Below are 22,056 nucleotides of genomic sequence, written 5' to 3' on the forward strand. Positions count from 1 at the left end.
CCCAAAATTTGGAAGAATACCTTAGGAATGACAGTGTCAACACTCGTTAGGGTCTTGCTTTCTGAATTTGGTGGTTATGGTGGAGCAGTGGCTCAGCAATGATTCAAAAGGAACACTGCCATCTAGTGCACTTTGAACGGAGCATTTTCATGCTACTTTGAAAATAATGTGATTTGGGTCTGTGTGTACCAAGGCTAGAGGCACTGCCAGATAGGAGAAGGCATTGTATTTTTATGTTGTGTAAAGAAAGTGTTTTAACTTGCAGGTGATCTCTAAGTATGAAGAAGAGGAGGTGGAATGAACAACCCCTTTCTAACACTCCCATTATGCATGAGTAATCCTTTTAGCTGGAATCTGTGTTTGATCTACAAAATGGGTTTCCATAAGCTCTCTGGATGCAAGCTTGTCCTACACATTGCTTTAGCAATGTCTGATTCTGTACTATAGCGGATAACCTATCCAGATGGGGGCACACTGGCCTATCTTGTGTGCCCACTCGCACCCAGACTGTTCCATGCGTGCAGACTCTCTGTGTGCCAGCAAGACTGGTGGTTGTAAGAAAAACTCTTGTCTGTGAAACTGAGACGGATCACACACTTTTTTTAGAGAGATGGCCTGATGGGCTCTATTCAAGCCAATAACAGAGCAGAAAGTGTCTGCAGCCCTCTCCCTGTTTGGCACTAACTTCATTTTGTCCTAGCACATGAGCTTCCCACATGCTGAGGCGCAGGGCGGGAAATGCCTGCACGTGGCACCCTATAGCAGCTGTCTGCCCAGTGGCAGAGGACAGAGCTCTGCACTATGTAGCTGCTGGGAGTCAGTGGGGAATGAGGCTCAGGGCTGGCCGAATAAGCTGTCCTCAAGAAGGAGTCACTCAAGTTCATTTTCAGACCTATTAGAAACCCCCCATTTTCTCAGTGCAAGTCAAAATTATCTATACAGATACGAGGATGGTTAATTCTACTAGTGCCAGGTTTTTTTGTGATGTGCCCTGCTCATTGGACCTGTTAGTGAACAGTTCCTTCTTTCAGGGAAGGGTAACCTAACAGTTTTTGGCTCTGCAGGTTCTTCCATGTAGGAAGAAGGGGTATCTCCCTCTCCATCCTGCCTGTGAAGTAGATGAAAGTTCTTCCAGGGTGGATCATGACACTTATGGGGTGTGTAGGAGGGTTCAGAGGGAATTGCAAAGTGTTTGTAAGCCTCAAAATGGCTAATTAGTTTAATCATTGGCAGCAACTCAGAAATTGCAGCTGGTTCTCATGTTCATGCCCTGGAGCAGCAAAGCTGTTGCCTGTAGTTAAAGGCAGCCAGTTTTTCCTTCCTAGTGCAAATGTCTTCAGCCAGTGGTTACACAGCTGTGGAAAAGGAGGGGTGACCAGTTTGGTGGGCTGGCAGGAGGACATAAGGTCAAAACAGCTGCATTGGGGGAGGGTGTAAGGGGGGAACCTAAAAAGTTGTAGATCCAGTAATAGATTATTCACTTCCCTGTTACTCTTAGTGAAGCATTGCTGCAGAGCTGGTTTTCTCCCTTGGTGAGCTCTCCCAAACGGGCCATTAGATTGTCTTTCTGACTTGGTCTTCTGATACAACTACTGCTGTCTGACATCAGTGTAAACTTTCAGACTTTTTTTAAGTCGAGAAAAGTGCCCAATTCATTCTGCATAGGGTGAATCAACAACGTGTGAGCACATTGTGCAGACTGCTTGCATCCTGACAAGGCTGATAGCTCTGCTCCTACAGTCGCAGCAGAAGTATGTGCTTACTTAGCAACAAGCAGCTGATGAATTAATCTGATCCCTCCACTAGATGGGATGGCAGCACCATAATTTCTAAGCACTTATGGTTAAAATGCAAAGTTCCAGCACAGCCTGCTCAATATAACTGGTTCCCATGCCAGATACTACTAGCCAGGGGCTATGAAAGGCAAAAGTGCTTAGTTCCAGTTCCTCTTCATCAGAAAGGGCACAAAAAAGGAAATGATTCAGTGCCCCAGAGACTTGATACATAGATGATTAGGGCTGACATCATCCAGCAATCAGGCAACATGGTGCCCCAGCAACCCTCTAGGTCATACCCAAATGTGAACAGAAACGAGGGAGCAAGCAGAGGCTGAGAGCTGTCACTTCAGCATTGTCACTAGATGCAGCAAGTGCTGTTAGCTGTCCAGAGAAAGGAGAGACAAGCTTATTTTTGGAAGCAGTAAGAAAGTTAACATTTTTATAGATCTCGAACCTTAATACTCAGTACAATTTTACTCCATTATTGCTAGTACAGTAATGTCCACTATGCCCCTAATTGCACTTCTCATTCATTATCCCAGAGTAATGATAGCCGCTAGTATATGAGTAATACCTCTACGCCTCTTGCTTTATACTTTTAATTTTGTGTGTAGAGGTTAGGAATGTTGTTATTACTACTTTCTCTCTGAGGAAAAAGAAATACAAAGAATAAATAAGTTGCCCAAGAACTCTCAGCAAGTGTATAGCAGAAACAAGCAGTACCTGCATGTCCTGATTCCCAGCCTCTTGAACAATATTCTGCATTATCAGGGTCCTTTATCACCATGAACTTCACAGGAAGCTAGACACAGCCCCTTTGGAAAATTTCTTGGATTTTTATCTTGACAGTGCAGCAGACTAGACATTGATTGTGTTGACTCTAATCTTGAAGGTACATTTTTACTGAAATTAAATGTGAAAATAAATACAACCTTGAGGACACTAGGTCATGTGTTATATTTTTATATTCAGGTTTGTTTAATCTTTTTACTTTCAGTTTTCAGAATGCCAAACATCTTTGTCCTGACACTCCTCAGACAGGGTTCATGTACTGTCAATCCAAACTGGACAGTTGAGTAGAAGGCAACAGGAGCTTGTGGGATCTTGGGAAGGTGTGAGGAATGAGTAAGGATTCTAGTATGAGCATGAGTTGATTAGCAGTGAAATGATTATATGCTTTGTAATTTAATGCCTAGCATTATGTTCCAGAGTTAATGTCCCCTGGAGAGGAACTGAACACTTGTAATTCCCCCCAAGCTAAAGCCTCAGAGGCCACAGAAGCAGTCAGGCAATACTGCATCAGGTATGTTCAGCTAATACTTTCAGTGCTTCCTTAGTAACCTGAAGTGCTTGCATTCTGAAGCACCGTTTCATGGCAAAAGATGAATGCTATTCCCAGGGATCAGGGAATACCCTGGACCCTTCATGCCATATTTACTTTGAGCTAAGGGCCTTTCTTAACTTCATTCCAATACAGCTTTATGTTTCATTTGGCCTTAATGGTGCACACTGCAACCACTCTAACCGTTGCTCCTTTGAACAACAGTAGCACCTGGGTATAAATATCCTGAGAGCATTGTCACATATCAGATACTGTGGGCAAGGCAAAATCTCCTTTGTTCTGTGATTACTTTTTGCCCCACAGTGTGAATTCCACTGAAAACCACTGAGTTCTCTCAGCATGTAAAAAAAGATGTTCCCATCCCTGCATGACAAAGAAATATTAGAGGGTCAGAAATGTAGGTACAAATCTCCTGGATGTCTCCTTGATGTGCTGACATCACTCAGTTTTCAGCAACAAACACAACTGAAAGGGCAACTCCAATGACTAGTATGTGCCTGCGCTATGCCTTGAAGCAGCACTTTCTCGCATTATTACTTTAGACTAGACTTGCTGTTGTCTCCCCACTGTCCTTCTCAGAAGGTTCACAGGTCACCTTTGTGTGCTGCTATCCTAGTTATTGCTTCTTGTGATGTGTCTGTATTATTCATGCTTTTAGCAGTTGTGGCTTTCATGTTTTGCTAGTGTTGGCAGACTTCTAAGGGAACAGCTTTTTACTCCCGTTGCAGGCTTCCTCTGGATCAGGCAATACCCACCTTGCCTGTGGTGGTGGACCGGTTAAGACGGATGCCGGCCACTTTGCCTCTTGGTATTGTTTGTCTAGTAGTGAAGTTCAGAAGCTGTATTCCACAGTGAGGTCCTCATTTAACAGACAATAACACACAGATAGTTCCCACCCACAGAGAGCTCACTGCCTAGGGTTATGGAAAAATGTATCAAGTGGAGGTCAAAGAATAGTAAAGGGCAATAATGCAACACTGGCCACCCTGCTTTCCACAGGCCTCTTGCCTCAGGGGTAACAGTCAACCTTGCCTGCATAGGACCAGCTGTGTCTTACTTAATACATACATACACACATGCACATACACGCAGGCTGTGCATAAATTAAACAATCTTTAGCGTGCTAACAAATAGCAAATGCTAAATTCAAGCCAGATGTGACCCACTCTCTAGATGCCAGCGAGCAGTTTCAGGCTGGAGTTCCATGCTGTTGGAGGTGACTTGGAAAGCAGGCCTGATGGGAAGGCTCCAACACTTAAAATCCAGTGGGCATCTCTAAGGTCTCACCTTTCCTCCAGCTTAACAGACTTCCTGGACCCAAGCTATCATCCAACAGGGAGAGTGGATGTTCTGATGTCCTTGCACTTTGCTTAAACACCATACTTCTTGGAAGAAAGCAGGTGAGAGGGGTCTTATGTCCATGATGTGGGTTAGGATATGTTCTGCTTAAATGTTTGGAAAACAAAGGTATGTAAAACTTTAGAGTCTGACAGTCTAGAGGATCCCATTCCTCTGCATCCTATTCCGTGTAGGCATCTTTGGGGGCCTTTGTAGATCCAGACTTTTCCTGCTAATGTTGGATCTGAGTCTTATACCCAGTGTAGCAGACAGCTGAGTTAATGCAGGGCTGAGCAGCTGGAACTCCTGTGTGGCTTGCAAGATAGAGCAGAAAGCCTGCTCCATGGCTTCAAAATGAACAGCGAACCTGGGGAAAACATCAGTGGCCTCGGTGCTCGGAGTGAATGCCTGTGGGAAAAGAGCCATCAGAATGGATTTGTGGATTAGGAAGTTTTTTGTGAACAAATTCAAGGTTGCCCTTGAAATGATATTTCTTTAATTTCAAAAGACTGCTGCTTCTGATTTTTTCCCTTTTGATTAACTAGGAATTGCATCAGCATCCCCATTATTATTACTAAATAAAACTGTGTTTGAGTTTCAGTCCATAAAGTTTGATCAAATGCATTTTACTATTGCTGTCTAAACATTTCATCTAGTTAATGTCTAACTTCAAGTATTTTTGATATTTGTACTTGCTAAATTTTTCGGAGAGAAGCTACTGATCATAGGCCAAATGCTGATGTCATTTACACCAACAATTAGCCCAACATTGCTCAACTTTTGTCAGGTGGCTGCCAGGGTTTGAGGCTCTGGTGTCCTCCCTGGTTTCTCCCAACAGATGGCAGTGTCTTGATTTCTCCTTTTCCCTCTCAGATTTTAGGTAAAAGGCAGCAGGGAAAACACCCTTATGGTATTTTTGCCTTGAACAAGAAAGATTTTCGTCCTTCTTGATTTAATCTTTGCTTGTCAGACTAATGGTGGTGGGGAAAGAAGCCAATCCCCAAAGCCCAGAGAAAGAGGAGTGGATTTCACATTAATACATGAAATAACAGGGATGACTTCACAGTCAATGTGTCACTAAATAGCTGTCAGAAAAGCTTGAGTCAAATGTAATGTGAAATCTTCACAGAAAAAGGAAGCAAGCCCAGCCGAACTCCTCCGCTATGGCATGTTTTGGGGCACAGCTGCCTCTTGCAAACCCTCTTTAGAAACTCAGAAAAGCTCTGTGACTGACTAAAAATAAGCCTTGGCACCTCTCATGCAGACTTTACAAAGCCCTGTTACAGATAGGAATTAAGGCTTGACAGCCCTGCAAGGTAAGAACTAAAAGGCTCTTATAGATGGGGGAAAGTGAGGCACCAAAGGTGGTCTGCACACAATTTTACTACTAGGTATAAGTATTTTGGTGAGGGCTGAGATCTCTTTATCTTTTTGTTATAACAGTACACTCCCCACTGTGCCAGCAGTTATAATGGTACAAAGGTGTGTTATAGTGGTAAGATTATTCCCTTTGCCCAACATGAACATATTATTCTGATTAAAGTACTTGAATAACAATATAGTTGTGTTAATACTAAAGAGTTTGTATAGCTTTACTGAACTGGTACAGCTAAAGCAGTACAACCTTGGCATATAGATAAGGACTAAGTATCTTATTCAAATATATGGAGCAAGTAAATAACTGATCTGGGAATAGTACACAGCAGTCTTCCTTCCCAAGCTGCTTTTCGGATTGCCCGAAACTATTCTGTTCACATTTCTTCTCACTAAAGGGTAACACAAAGCATCATTGTTTGTCAAAATGTCATGGTTTAAAAAGAGATGCCACCCTCTTATTTATAAAACCAAGTGAAACAAAACATTCAAAAGTATTTGTCTTCTCTCTGTGTGTCTTCCTTCCAGTGATACCTGGCATTTTTGTGTATGCTTCCAGAGGAGCAAGTTTTAGTAGTGTTTTATTTGGGCCTGACAAAATACAGAAATTTGTGTGGAATTACTTGTGATAGTTTTGGGTCTTTTTACATATATTTACTAATGTTCATCCCAAGTGGATGGTTAAAAAACAAACAAACAAAAAAAACCCAAAACCCAACCACAAACTTTACACAAAGACCAGCATAAGGAAGTAAGACAGTGGCTTAACAGTGTACATCTAACTTCTTGTAATATGTCAAGTATTAGAAATGGCTCTGTCCCTGAGGGATTTCATGAAGCCTTGGATCTCAGGTTTTCTCTCCATGTAGGTGTGGGACTTAACTCACTGAGCCTTGCAATGGGGACAGCCCTAGTACAAGGCCAACAAGGAGGAATGTGGTCCCCAAAGGGTCTAATGCAGGGGAAGAGGAGAGACTTGGAAGAGCTGTGTGTGCAATATTGTCCAACAGTATAATGGGATGTGCAGTAATGCCAAATGAAAAGGCAATGGGCCTTTATGGGGAAAGTGGTAGGGCAGGCCCACAGCTGCACCTCATGTGAAGATCATGTTTTAGTTGTGGTGTTCTCTGATCAAGTTGCTTTATTTCTATGGCTCTGCATCCCTATCTGAGCCACCAGATACCTCACTGTTGTAGCAGTTCAGATAACGCATGTTCCTGTTATCCGCTACTGATCAGCCTTTGCGAGTTGTCTTTCTCTTATGCCAAAATTTGTCTTCCTTGCTCACCATGAAGAGCTTTACGGGCAATGTGGGCTAGCCATGGAGTTGATCTCTTCAAGCAGAACAACGGAGCAAGCCTGCAGAGCACTGGTGACGTAAGGGTCAATAGAGGCAGCTAGGACAGGCGCAGACTGATCTTCAACTGAGCCAGACTGAAAAATTTCAAGACAGTCATCAAGCCCAAATTAAGTATTTCTAAAGTTCAGAATATTTTTTTCTTTTAAAACTTCCCTTTCTGTGAAAAACTCTGCTAATTCAGTATTTTGGGACAAAAAATTAATTTTGAATTATCTGGATTTCCCTTGGGAGGGAAATTCTGCTTTTCAATGAGCTGGAAGTGATGTATCTTAAAATTCCCAGGCAACAATCTTATATTGGTATTTTTAATTCTGAGGACCATTCCCATGAGTTTCTAGTATTTTTAAAGTAGGTCAAATTTTGAACACAAAAAACCTTAAGAGTTATGCCCCTTTCATCTTTTCTTAGGAGCAATAAGCCTTTTTGGTATTATTGCTGGCTTAAATATTAAACAGGAAGCAAATTACATTTCCAGTCATTAAAGTACAATAGAACAGCTCTATTGTCTGAATCAGTGCAATATTAGGTCAGATTGTCACAAAATGCTCAAAAATTAAGTCATATTGAAAGAATGCAATAAATCAGACTTTCTATGCTTTTACTATGAGCTGTGCCTGATGAGGGATTACTTCTTCATTCCTGCCAATTAAGGTAGGAAATTCAGGCCCCAAAACTTGAATTCAGTAAGCAACTATATGGAATTTTATATTCACATGCATAAGGGTATATGAAAGTGTAACCCATTTTAATGTTGCTGTTCATAAGATTCCAAGCTTACCAGTCCTTCTACTGTGTGACCAGAAACCTTATTTTTAAATCCATTTTAAATGACTCCACAAATAGAGGCATTTGCTTGCAACTCTGTTGGCTTGAAAGGAGTTGTACTCTATAGGGTTTTAGCTCAAACAGCACAGAGGTGTGGAGCTACAAAGTGGCCTTTTGTTCTAACACTCCTCTAGTCAAACCCCTGCTCATAAAAATGTCATGCTAGGACAGACCTGAAAGATCTTGCAAGGACAAGTGTAGACAGCACTTGACAGTATCTGACACCCAGTGCCTGGTAGCCTCCCAACAGTGCTGTCTTGACTATATTTTCAATCCCTGATTTGACATTAAACCTGACAACAAAACTAAGTAGAAGCTGGAAACAGCTGCTGCTTAGAGGGGCAATATGCTACCGTTGAGCTGGCTGGTGGTACCATGTCTCCAGGTAACACAGGAGCTGGTGGCTATTGCTGAAAGACCTGTTGGGTTGTTTCTCAGAAGTGCTGTGCTCCCAGCGTTGCAGTTCCCAGCCTGTCCCAGCAAGGCAGTGTAATGCTCAAGATCTTCCTGCTTTGCTGCCTTGGGCAACTGTCCAGAGGGTGGTTGGCCCCAATCTATTGTAATTTTAAAAGCATTCAGTATTGGGGATTCTATGGCTGCCAAGGACTCTCTTACTGTGCTGAACCCACAAAAGTTTTTCCCAATATCTGAACTAAAATGCAGATGAAAGCTGTTACTTTTTGTCTTCACCCAGTAGATTTGAAGCACAATTTATTTATCCTCCTCCGCAGTAATTCTACTTAATGCAAGAACTTTATACTCTTCCCATCTTTCTTCCCTTTTCTAGACTAAACAAATCTAGTTCCTTTGCCCTTTTTTGAAGGCCATGTTTTCTAAGACTCTTACCATTACCACTTCAAACATTTTAGTCTCTGATCTTCTGACTCTCTTCTAAATGCAATGTCCAAAACCAAACACAGTATTCCAACTGAGGCCTCATTGGTACTGGGTATAGAAGAACTATTTCTTCCTGGGCTTACTTTAAGTACGACTCTCCTGTTTGTAAACCCTACAATGAGATTTGCCCTTTTCACCTTTGCTTTGTATTTCACTTGTCATTTAGCCTGACCTCCTGGATCCTCTTCTGTAGTCTTTCTGCCTCCTTAGTTATTCCTCTTTCAGGAGGAAATTCCCCAACTATTTCTATAGTTGATTTCTATTTCTGTACCATGCTTAGCAATTCTATTAAATACCAGACTGTTGGTGGGATCACTTTCTCAGTTTAAGACAATTGGTTCATGCTCTAATTGCATCCTCAGAGGTTTGTAACACTTTTCAGCATGATTTCTAACCATAAATTTTAAAAGCGCACTCTCTATCCCACAATTATTAACGATGACATTAAATAGAAGCAGACCCACATCATCACTGGAAATACTCTTCCCTGTTGTGTCAGCAAATCGCCAGCAACTTGCTGGGCATCTCTGGTACAACTTTCACTCCCGCCAGAAACGCAGCCTCATGATCTGAGGTGGACAACAAATGCTGTTCAAGGAGAGGAATCTCCTGCTCTGCATCTCTTTTAAATCCCCTGTCCTTCTGCAGTATGCCTTTAATTGTATGTCCATATATATTCATTGCCACCTCTACCTGTTGTTACCCAGAGTTCCTAGCTGGGCGGTACCTGCTCCCTTAACGGTCACATAATTTCTCATTCAGTAAAATAACTCAGCTGGAGAAGCCTTCAGCTCATTCTCAATACTTAGTTACAGACTGTGAAAGATTTATGTATATGAAGTGTGCTCAGTTTTACTGTCATGCGCCATTGTTTTGACAGCCCAGATGAAGTTCCAGGTATGACATTATCAAACAGAATATGCCCTAGAGAAATTATTTTTTTGAGTGTTTTACTTCACACTCTGTCTCAGCTTAAAAATGCAGAACAGGCCACAAGAAAATGAAAAGAAAATTAAAGCTTTGATTCGGCAAAGAACTTCAGCATATGCTTACATTTAGGCAGCTATGCAGTCAGATTATGCTAGTGCTTAAAATCCAAGTGCTTCACTACAATACTGAGCTGCGTTTGGTGGGGGTCCTTACCTTCTTTTACTACCAGTTGTAATTTGCTTACTAATTACTCCCATTATATTATAAAAAACAAAACACCCTCCAAAAAAAAAGAAAAGGGTTACACAGGGCATGTTCTAATGGGGGCAATAGAGGTGCGGTGGGGTAACCCACATGACTGGAATACAACTATAAAGGTAATTCCTTGTTCAGGGAGGATGGGGGGGGTGAAGAGATGTTCTCGCTTATTATACCCCAGTTCTGAAATCGAATACACTAAGGGAGTGACAAGTGCTATAAGTCCCTGGGAATGATGAGCGGAAAGAAGCTGGGCACTCTCCTGATCAGGATCTGCTATAAAACCCAACTCAGGAGACAGTGGAGCTTTCTGTAAACAGCTAGCAGAATCGCCCAAGCTGATAGCAATGGGAGACTCGGTTGTGTAGGAAGGACCCCACAAGGGGCATTTCTTGGAAAACACTGGTGACAAACTTTGTCATGGAAGATGGAGAAACCAACTGGAATGGGAGCTCTTCCCCACATGGCTCCAACAGACGGATATAAATACTTGTGATATGAATGTGGGACGCAACTTGAGTTAGGGTGATAGCTTTATATTGGGTGATCCACACAAAGGGAAGGACAGAGAACAGCCAACATAACTGACTGCAAGGATGAGGGAATTAGAGAATTATCTTGGATCACGTAGGAACAGTCTGGCAGAGAAAAATGAGGTAGGAAGCTCAGGGTTCTTCAAAGGAGTGATAACCACCAAATCTAAACTAACCTAGTGTACAGGAAGGAAAAGGAAGTATACTAAGAGACGGATTTGGATAAAGCATGAGATTTATTTGACCTGAAACAAAAAGGAAGCAGGCAGAAAGTGCAAGGTAGGTCAGATGAACAGAGTTCTGAAAGAACAGCGCAAGCATGGAGGATTACAATCGGAAACACTGACAAAAGAAAAGCAAAGAAAAAAGCAGAAGACGTGTTAAGGATGGTAAAACCTTTATATTCATGTAAGGGAATAAGGAAGGTCCTGGCCTTCTCTTTGATGGGAAGGGATGGAGACTGATACAGCCAACTGCCCTCAGGTCCCTCCTGGAAGAACCAGCGATGCAAGCTGACCCTGGGACTGTCAGAGAACCCTTGTGGCAGCGCTGCTGTCAGCTCGCTTTGGACCCGGTTGCAAAACCAACACGTACAAATGATTCCTTCACGGTGAAAGTAACTGTCGCCTCTCTCCGTCCTAAAGACAGACGTCCCTAGAGGAGTCCCTGGTCCAGGGCAGAGACTAGAACGCTCTTGGGAAAAGGGCTTCACCTCGCTTCCCGGGCTGGAAAGCCGAGATCCGCCTCAGACAGAAGGTGCGAGGCGCGCTGCCGGCGTTGCCCAGCTAGGGCGAGCCGAGAAAATCCGCCGGGGCGGGGGAAAAGCCTGTCTCGGGCGCGCGAGGCTGAGGGAACGCCTCGGGAAGCGTGCTGTGAGGGGGGTGAGCTCAGCCCCCCGGCCACTGCCGCCGCTCGCCCCGTCGTGAGGAAGGAAACGATTATGTGTCCCTTCCTCCCACACCCGGGCCGGGGTTGGGGCCGGGCCGGCCGGCGCCGCTGCGTAAGGCGAGCGAGCAGCGCCCTGGCCGCCCTCGCTGCCCCCGCGCGGCCGGGCGGCCGTTACCGGCCACCCTGCCGACCCCTGGCCCAGCGGGAGCGGCCCCGCCCCGCCGGGGCACCGTCACCCCCCGCGGCCGTTGGCCCGGCCCCGCGCGCGGGTGCGGGCAGGGATCCACCGCCGGCACCGGGCGGCGGCGGACGGCACAGCTCCATTGGCCGGCGGCGAGTCAAGCGCGGCGTGTCTGCTGGGCTCCCGTTGGCCCAGGCGTTTGATGGCTCCGCCCCGCTCCTTCTTTCCCATTGGTCGCCCGGGCCCACCGGGCCCCGCCTTGCCCCCGCCCCTCCGGGGTCATTTAAGTTTATGAAGAAAATAAATAAATAAAGTGGGAAATAGAAATGCGTAGAAGGCGGGGGGGGCGAAGAGGGCGCGCAACCGAACATGCTGCTTGAGGGCGGAGGCACTCGCTGCGACCAATCGTTACCCATCTGCCGGAGAGAGTGACAGCTCCATAGAACCAGTCAGAGCTCTAGACCGGCGAAAGCGGCCGCTATCGTTCTAAACTCCGGCCAATGAGACGCGCCATCCGTTTGACCAACACTTGCGCCTTCCAATGGGAGGGGCGCGTAGCGGGCCGGTGAGCGCGGCTTCGCCTATAGAAAATTAGCAATGAGTCGCGAGGAGGGGGGCGGGCCCAGGCAGGGGCGGGGGGCGAGGCTCGCCCGGGAGTGGCGGGGCTATGAGCCAATGAGAACAGGCCGGCGGGGCGGTGGGGCCGGGGGCCAATGAGGGGGCCGGCGAGGCGGCGGCGGCTGCCTGTGAAAGTGTCGAGCTGCTGCGCGAAGGGAAGGGAGAAGATGAGAGAGGTACCGCGTTTCCGGGGTCAGCGGGGGGTTAGGGGCGGGGCCGCGGGGTGGCACCGCCTACGGGGCGGTGGGCCGGCCGTTCCGCACCGTGAGGCGGGCGGGCTGGCGGCGGGGGGGGGCGCGAGCCGGGTTTCTCGGGGCGCCCGGGCGCAGCGCAACAGCGGTTTGCCCGGCGCGCGCGGGAGCCGTTGGGTCCCAACTGCCGTCCTGAGGCGCTGGGCGCGCGCCAGGGAGCCGCCGCGCCCCGCTCCTCACGCGTCCCGCCGGGGCCGGGCGGGGAGGGAGGGAGGGAGGGAGAGCCCGTGCCCACTGCCTCGCCCTCGACACACACCTCCCGCGGCTTCGCGAAGCTTTTTCCCGTCCCGAAAAAGTTTCCGACCCGGCGAGGCCACCCCGCGTAGCCGCAGCGCCGCTCCCTTGAGGGTGCGTGCGGCCGGAGGGAGAGTTGGCACCAACATCCCCCCCCCCCCCCCGCCCTCCCCCCGCTCCTCCTCCTCCCCCCGCGGAAGGGCCGCTGGCCGGGCCGCTGGGAAAAGTTGCCAGCGCCCTTTTGTGAACGGCGCGACGGCAAGGCTAGGGCCGCGTCCGCTAGGACGGGGGCGGGGGGCAGCTCGGCGGCGGCCCCCGGGAGGGAGGCAGGGAAGAAGTGCGCAAGGTGCCTGGCGCGGCTGCGGCGGTGCCGGCTGCGGGGCGGCCGGTACCGCGCCGTCCGTCGGCGGCGGGATGAGGGGGCGGGTGGGTAGGTGGGCGGTGGGGGAGAGCCGGGCTTGGGAGGAGTTGATCGTCCTCCGACACCGATGAGCTCAGCTGCTTTTTTATGCCGTCCCTTCGGGCTCATGGAGAAAATATGCACGTTGATCCTCGCTGGAGTTGGCAGCGCGTTTCTACCTGAGCGAGACATCGGGATGCTTTATATCGCGTGTCCAACAGTGGCTTTAAAAGCAATCAGTCGCTTGTCCTTCCAGTGCCAGCCATCTGTTTATGCCAAGATGGCAGGGTCTCGTACCCGGGTTTCTTTAGCCCTGTCAATAGGGAGTGTTCTCACATTTATTAGTCGGAATACAGAGGTAAAATGAATTTGCTAGTCGTTGCAGCGAGAGAACTAGAAATCGGGCTGCCTCACTGCAAGTCACGTTACCCAGACTTTGCTTCCTTTTGTAGCCGAGTAAGTCTGTATTTTTCAGGTTAATGCCTTCTTGTCAGTCTTGTAGTCCTCTTTGCTGAACTGCAAACGAGAAATTGTAAGAAAGTAAGAGTCACGGTCTAGTAAAGCCTGGAGCTAGGTTCCCAGATCAAAGTAATTATTTAGGAGGAAAAAGTATCTATATAAAACCCGTGATTATTTACAACTGTGTAACAAGCCTGTAATCTTAACACCTTCTTGGGTCTTTCTGAATGCCTGGCATGCACTTTTATATAGAAATGATGTCGTTGAAATTATGGGGCTAATGTTGTAGAAATGCAGAATCATTTAGCATTTGTGAATCTTAGGGTGCTTTGCAAGAAAGAGTAACTCATGACAAAAATCTATGATAGGAAAATGGTGTCGTTCTTTTCTTACGTGAAAAAAACTCAGAGGCAAGAGCTCTTTTAGCAGCTAGGCTGTCTTCAGTAGATGCTACGAGTACACAATATTAGAGCTGATTGGGAGGATCCTTCCCACCCCAGTGGAAAATGTGGTATTTGTGAAGTTGCAGTTTTCTGCAGGAAAGTTCCAGTTTTACTGGAAAAAAGTTAGATTTTTCTGACCAGAAAATTAAAGTGATGGTTCATGGCTACCTGCCTTGAAGGCTTTTGTCAATTCCACTTTCTGCTTACAGGGAGAAAGCATGGTTAACAAAATCTTCCCGAGAGACCTCCACCTTTTTTTATTTTCTTTCTTCCTCCTTTAAAGGAATTGCTTGTAATTTCTGTTCCACAAAGGATGTGAGAGCTTTACTTCTTAGCCTGAAACACAACTGAACATTTTTTCATAGGATGAAAATTCCAGTGTTTGGCCAGCCCGAATCAAAACTTCTGGAAACTTGGGGCCAGATCTTTGGCTTGTACAAACTGGCTAGTTCCATTGTGTTTAGTCCGCAGAGGATTTGGCCCTAGTTAATTAATGGTTCACCCGAGGTCATGCAGTGAGTTGATTTTTAAAGCTGGAGACTGAATCCAGAGCTGTTATTATTCAATCCTGTCATATATCTTGAAGTTTACTGCACAACATTGTATTTTTCTTAGACAAGCTGGATTAGTAAGAGCCAGAATCCAGGAGGCTCTGATTGCAACTTTTCTTAAAAATCACGTTCTGAAAAATCTATCCAATTGTGATCTTACTAGAAAAGAGAGTAAATATGTTGTAATTAGTGCATAGGTGACACTGACTACCGCGGGAGAGAGAGGCCTGAAAAACTGCTTTTGTTATTTAAACCTTTCTTTCAAAGTACAAAAGCATTTGATTGGCACTTCACTGATTTAATAGTCCATTTGTAATGCAGGAAGAACATTACAGAAGATTTTAGCATTATTTTAAATCTCATCATTTAATCGGTAGGTGTTTTAAAAAAATCCTCATTTCTAGCAGAAGAAAACTTTCTGATAGCATGTAGAATCTGTGACGAGTCAGTTGTTAAAGATATAGATGCCTTGTGTCTTCCAAAATGAAGTTTATAAGTCTTAAAACGTAGCTGTTTGGTTGTATTAGCACAAAAAAAAAAAATCCTTCTGCCCAAGGATTTCATGGTTGCTGTTACTATGTTGTAATGTTAGGAATGGAATCCTAAGCCCCCTGCTTTAATATCGGGGTTGCTAGTATTCAAACTAAAGAGGAGAGCAGTTCATGTCCCATGTGGCAGCAATGCCAGATGTAGAAGATACCAGCTAGCTCATTCAATAGTCTGAATTTACAGAGGTTGTCTTTCACCTGTACTTCCATAAAGCTGCTTTGTGAAGGTTGAATTTTCTTCTGTTTTACACATGGGGAAGATAAAAAGGCAACAAATCCAAACAGACCGGCATGCACACGTCCCTTCCCCCCCCGCAGCCCCCGAATTTCTGACTTTGAGGGGAAAAGAAGATTTCATAAAGTTCATGAAGGCTTGTCTTTGCCTTCCAAATGTTTGGGGAGTTACTTCATTGCTAAAATATTATATGCTAGAAGGACCCTGAATTAAACAGCACTGAAATGACTTCCCAATGTCAAAGAGCAGTCAGTGACAGAGTTTGAACAGACCTTCTGCCTCCCAGGCCACAGCTGCACCTATTGGCTTCATTGTCCCATCCCTCCTACGCACATGCATGCCTGGCATTGTTTTGGAAATACAGCAGGAACTTGATAATTCAAACTGATGACTCGGAGAGCCACTTGTGGAATTAATTTATTGGGTAAATTAGTGACTAGATATGCAGGCAGATTTAAAAGAAAAAGGTGCTGTGTCATAGTGTATGAGTTGTTCTGTTACCTCAAACAGTGTGGTTTAATTGTCACTGCACTAATTGAGTATCCTGGAAAATATTTTGTTTGATATTTTAAGAGTAAAGTCTTAAAAGATCTCAGCATGATGCTATCCTTGTTATTTAAATCTGCGAGGGGAATTGGGTTTTCAGCTCTTCAATGAGGAGTTACAATTTGGGATTAGGAATTAATCCATAGCACCTATTTTATGGCATAGGATTTATAGCATGCCTCAGAGGTTAAACCATAGCCCTAGTATACTGATCTGTGCTGTAGGCTTATTTGATTTCAGCAGGACTGCCTGCCTAAGACAAATAGGATTTGATCCTTGCTGGGTAACCTTGGTCAAATTCCAGGTGGCCCTCAAGATTTACCATTTCCATCTTGGTATTAGAAAATAAATGTGTTCTTTTTGTTTATTTTTCACAGGGCCTCAGTATTGTTCAGTATGGTTTGTCATGTGAGGCTGTAAATCCCTTCAAGCAAGGTGGGATTTTAGATTTGCAAACTGTTCCCAAATGATCGCTTGTGTATCATGAAAGAAAAGGCTGTCCTTTTGGTGTGTGGACAGCCAAGCATGGACAGAACTTAGGAAGTTAAGATTCCAGAGTGACTGCAGATATTAATGGAGAAGATGCTATGGGGAAAAATAATTATTTTTAATGTGTTCAAAGTACCAAATTAATGTTAAGTAAGCACAATTCATCTGTAATTGCATACATAGTAGCCCAAGAAATCTTACCAGTAGCTCTGAAGAGGGCAGCTATTGCAGAAAGTGCGCACAGATCATTACAGTATTGAAAAACAAAGCAAAAATAATAAAGTGTCTCAAATTGGCAGCTTTTAGTAAACTTTGATTTTTTACTCTTCCGTAGTCATGCTGACCCTTGATCTTGAGTATCAGAGCAACACAAAACAAAATTAAGTTCTTCAGTTTTCATGAGCAGTATATACTGAGATGAATCATTGGGCGTTTCTGAAGCAGAAGAAAATAGTTGCCATTGACAGGTTTTCACAACCAGAGGTGATTTTGGAAGGTCTGTATTGCTTTGTGAAGTCCCATACTTTGTGGCCTGAGCAGGGTGAGCAGAACAAAAAAAGATTTCAGGATATAGATTATTTTGTGCTTACTGATAACTAGTAGATCTCTGATTCTACTCTCATTTTCCCAGGTATTCATGAAAGGTGCCTCAAGGAATACCAAAATACAACACTATGTAATCAAATTTCCTCGTAATACCAGGGAAAGTTCTGATTCTTTTACTACTTATTCAAAGAAATAATTAGTCCTTCATCTTTCCTTATTTTTTTCATCAGATATGGGGTACAACCCAGTTATTGCTTCTTACATTTTCATGAAAGCATACTGAAGACTGAGTACTTGTTTACTGGTTTTGGTTCCTGGCTTAAGACTTGGGACTCGTGAAGCGCTCTGCTCTGCCACGAATAGCATATTTGACTTTAGGGAAAATTGTTCAGTCTTTGTTTCCTATCTGTATAAGGGGAATAATACCATGTCTGTCATCACAAATATTTGCAAAGGTATGTACATGGTAAATTCTGAAGTGCTGCTGTTATGGTTACATATAATATCTGAAGTAATAATTTCAAATGGAAGGTGCCAATTATTCCATTGGCTGTTTGGTTTGACAATAAATGCCAGCGTCAGTAGCTTTATAAACTTTGGTGTAGTTATTCTGGGTTTGCATCAGAAAACAGAACGTGGCTTAGACATGAATTTCCTCTTTGAAATAACTGAAGTGACATCAGTGGAATTATACAGGAATGATTTTGGCATTGATGCTACTGAAAGACATAGTGCTGTGTGAGTGCTTGGCCTCATACAAAGTGAGCTGTATTAGTAGTACAGGAGTTCAAAGCTTCTTTGGAATTGTGGTATCCTCTTTACCATTTTAAGTTTTCAAGTACTGCAGCTAGCAAGTAGTGTTTCTGGAAGAACTTACAGGATTCAAAAATGTGCATGTCTCACACCCAATACTAATTATACACACAAATGACTTAATCCCGCATACGAACTTTAGCACATCCATTTGACTAAAGCTTAAGAACTTGGAACCTCTAAGGAATTTTTGTGACAAACTACGGTCAGAAATCTAGGCTGCTTTTCTTATCCGTAACGCTTTCTATTTCCAGACACTGTAAATATTGGCCTTCAGAAAATCTTTGTGTGGTGTTTACCCACATCACTTTATTGAAGATGAAGAAAGCAGAAAATAACCACTGTTTCAAAAATTGGTGACAATTTTTAACTGCTTATATTTTTGCATGTATCTTTTGAGACCCTGAGGCTTTATTTCCACCACCAGCACTGCTAGTTCTGTACATTTCCATGTCCCACTGATGGTAGTTATAAGTTGCAGTCATTAAGCATAACTACCTCAAGTTAGATACTGAACAAAACTCAAAACTAATGTAGAAGTTACAGCTTTTAGGCATAGTGAAACAAGGGCAAAGTTCTTTGAAGCAGATTGGAAGTACCTGAAGTTTGGTGTTTGGGCCACTAGAAAAATTGTCATTCTTCAGTATTTTTAAGTGTAACAGAATGAAATTAGGGATTGAAGTAGCAGGTGCTGCTATTCTTCTGTAGAAGAAGCAATACCTGTTTTGTCAAGCAATTTCCTGTTTCATAGCTGTAAAGTAAATAAATAAAATCTTTGTGCTATTTAGTTGGAATATAAAGGTTGGGTCCAAAACATTCGTAGGACTTCTCCCCCATTGTAAGTGTATGAATAACATCCACTGAACTCAATGTGAGGTTTTTTTTTTATCGTGTGGCTGAAAAGAAGAGTCCCTATTTATAGCATTCAAACATTGGCAGGTGCAAGACTGGTGAGAAACGTTAGTCTCACACATACAAACTAGTTGTTTAGGAGAGTCTTCTATGTGGTGGTAGAAGCTGCTCTTAGCTGGGCCGCTAGAATCAACAGCGTTGCTCAGTGGCTGTCTTCTTGTTGAGATCAATCAGCTTGTATTTCCAGGAGGGTGTGTAACGAAGAAGGGCCTGATGGTGCTGATTGCAGTAATATACTTAGCTATGGCAGCTTTAGCTATTATTTATAGAAGTGCTAATTATATCAATAGAAATAGCAATATTAATACTGTTAAGTGTCAGAATCCATGCTTGACAGCATGAACTAAACGCAGCTACTGTGAAACAAAGCAGCCAGCTTGTCTCCCTTGTCAAACCACCAATATGCATTTCAGGAAGAGCACACACCCACCTTAATTGCTTGGGGTCTCACCATTTTTGCTCATCTTGTTATATCACTATCATTTCAAGCTGAAAACTCACAAGACCGGCTGTTCCCATGAAATGTAGGCTGTATCCAAAGTCAGTCTGGAAAATTCAAACTGTGACTAAAAGTTTAACAGTGGATTCCAGTTTAAAGCTGTCATCCTACAATGCTGGAAACTGGAAAGTGTCTCGAAGTTCAGAATCTGACCCAAACTTTTTTTTCGAGTCTGTATTCTACCACTTCTTGTTTACAAAATAGTTGGTGAAAACTCACATAGATTTCAATACCCACAGTTACGTGCAGACTACGTTATAACCAGCCTTAATTGGCATCTTTTAAAGGGCAGAAATCATATTACCAAAAAATAAACAAAACTAAAAGAAAACAAGAGCATATTGAGAGTCATTTTCTGGCTGCTTTTTTAACATTTAAAATGTGCTTGATTTCCTGTCACAGCTCTTGTTACTTCTGCCTACCTCTTGTGACAGTGTTTTAGACTGACTTCCCACAGGAGCTTACAAATCAAGCAGGTTAATGTCTTCATTAAAACTGAATAACAGTTTACTTTGGGAAAAAACATATTAAATATTTCAGGATATTGAACACCAAACTACTATTAAGCTTTAACTAATGCATTTACTTTGCTGACACTTGCTCTCCGATGGGACATGTAGCTCAAGTTAATGTCACTGGAAGTGATGTTTAAGACTTCATGAGAAAGTGTTTCCAACCCCTTCTCGATGATTTTACTCCAATTCTATCACTCTGTACTTGAGAAAAAGTTTTAAATAAGTTATTTCAGCACTTCCCATCCGTATTTTGGAAATGTACTGGGTATAAATGTCTCCTTTAGAGTCTTAAATAATCCCTTCTATGTCCTAGATATATGTGGTACGCTGTGTAAAGAAAGTGACAGTCTGTTGGCCTCCGGACATATAAAGAATGCCCTTCGCATATTTTGCCTTTGGGAGGAAAATACAGGGATTGTCGCAAACAGAAAAGGCTGGGTTTTTGTCACCCATGATTGTGAACCTACCTTAAGGTGTGACTAATTGAGTCGATCAGTAGCATAGAAGTGGAGGCACATGGCCAGTAAGTCGAGGCTTCTCAGTTGGCAAATGGTGGTATTCTGCATGGGCTGCTGTTACTGCAGAACTGTGTGCTTGTGTCTTTCTCACTCTCTGCAGAATCCATTTGCAATGATGCCATGTGGGACACGGACATCCCATCAGTAATAGGAATGGAGTTTGTTTGGGTTTCTTTTGTTTGTGTTGCACTGCAAATTCTGTTGCTGTAATTTGCTTTATCAGCTCTTTTGTTTTTGTTGGGATTTTTTTTTTTGACCTCTTCATTTGGCAATCTTACAGTTTACTTATCTATTGTCAGAGCCATGTCAGACTGTGATGCGTCATTCTTTCTGGATCCGACTGCAGCAGCATCCCAGTATGTGATGCAATCAAACAACATTCCTCCACTGGCAGATTTAGACCAATCCCTTTGAAGTTTGTTAATTTATCCAAAACCAAAGCCAATTTCAGTTCTATGCTGTAATAATACTGATGTTTCCTTATAACATTTCTCATCACTGGTCTATAATAATCCTGGAACTCTTCTGACATTTCTTTAAACTCTGTGAACAGGTGATCTGTGAGTAAATCTCCCTGAGGAGTTACAAACTTTCTTTAATTATTTACATCTACTGTAGGAATTCTGTCTTGTATTGCATACTGGGTGGACCGCATAGGTGATACAAACTGGATGATGCAGAAAGGAACAGAGGATGTGCCTAGCACATGAAGATATGTGTTAGTCTTATGAATGTATTATATTAAAAATAATTCCTAATGTAATGCTGCTGGTTTTAGTTGAGTTAACTTGAGGAAAAAAATTCACCCACAAAACTTAGGATCTTGGTTATAGCCATAAAGAGATCATTGAGAAAGATGAATGGCTTAGAGATTAATTTATGCAATAGGACAAAAGTAAAAAGCCTAGTTTAACTACTAGTGGCTATCTGAAAGACGTCATCGCTCTGTAGTGGTGTTCTGGAATGTAATGAGACCTATCCTCATCTCGTTTGGCAAACTTGGTAATTCCTGGTAGGGTAGTAGGTAATTAATGAGTGTGCGTGGAATATAAGTTGGTTTTTTATCTTTACTCGTGGTCACACCGCATCTAAGTTCAGTAGAATAGAAAAAATAATTACCAGTTATATTTGAGTAATTCTGTGGGGCACTCCATTTTTTGAATTAAAAAATACAGATCAATATTTCCTTGAATTTACTTGTCATGCACATTTATTCACTATATTGTCATCCTCGTCCTGGAAGTGGTTCCACATGTCACGTTTTTGAGAATTTTACATTTGTGGTTTGAAAATAAAAATTGTCTTGCCTAGTCCTGACTTGCAAGATAAATAAGACAGAACTGTTTTTGTTACCACAGTGGCTGAGTACTTGTACTCTCGTGGTGCAAATGCATACTCAGGTGGATGATTTGTTTTCTGAAAGGCCTCATGGACATTTGTTTAGGCTTCGCTTTTTGTTCCAGTAAAATGGAACATTCTTTGTTTCAGTCAAAGAATGTAGACTTAAATGGTACAGGCTGGCCTACAGAGGTTGAGACGAAGAGGGTTAGTAATCCCCTTTTTCAATGAATGGGTCATCTTCTTGGTGCCACGTGGGAGACACTTAGCCCATCTTGCTGTCCTGCAGCTGTTCTGTGGATGCCATTCTCCTGGGCTGGTAATCTGGCACTTTTTACCAATGCAGTACTGCTCCTGGAAAGCAAGATAACTCGGGCTTTGGGAAAACAGTTTAAATTAATACTCTCCAGATTCCCAATTAATATTAACGTTATTTG

General features: G+C 43.5%; 1 protein-coding gene across 9 annotated transcripts in view; it reads left to right on the forward strand.

Annotated features, from left to right (window-relative positions):
• The first annotated feature begins 12,356 nt into the window (after window positions 1-12,356).
• Window positions 12,357-22,056, forward strand: part of ZBTB20 (zinc finger and BTB domain containing 20) — a 503,318-nt gene continuing 493,618 nt past the window's right edge. For 4 of the 9 annotated variants that reach the window (XM_075166988.1, XM_075167007.1, XM_075166977.1 and 1 more), the window contains exon 1: window positions 12,380-12,498. The gene's annotated coding sequence lies outside the window, so the exon portion shown is untranslated. Of the gene's footprint in view, window positions 12,499-22,056 lie in introns of all 9 variants that reach the window. The other 5 variants (XR_012676362.1, XR_012676359.1, XM_075167036.1 and 2 more) reach the window with 4 other exon arrangements.

The sequence above is a fragment of the Calonectris borealis genome, chromosome 1, assembly GCF_964195595.1.
Source record: "Calonectris borealis chromosome 1, bCalBor7.hap1.2, whole genome shotgun sequence".
Lineage (NCBI taxonomy): Eukaryota > Metazoa > Chordata > Aves > Procellariiformes > Procellariidae > Calonectris > Calonectris borealis.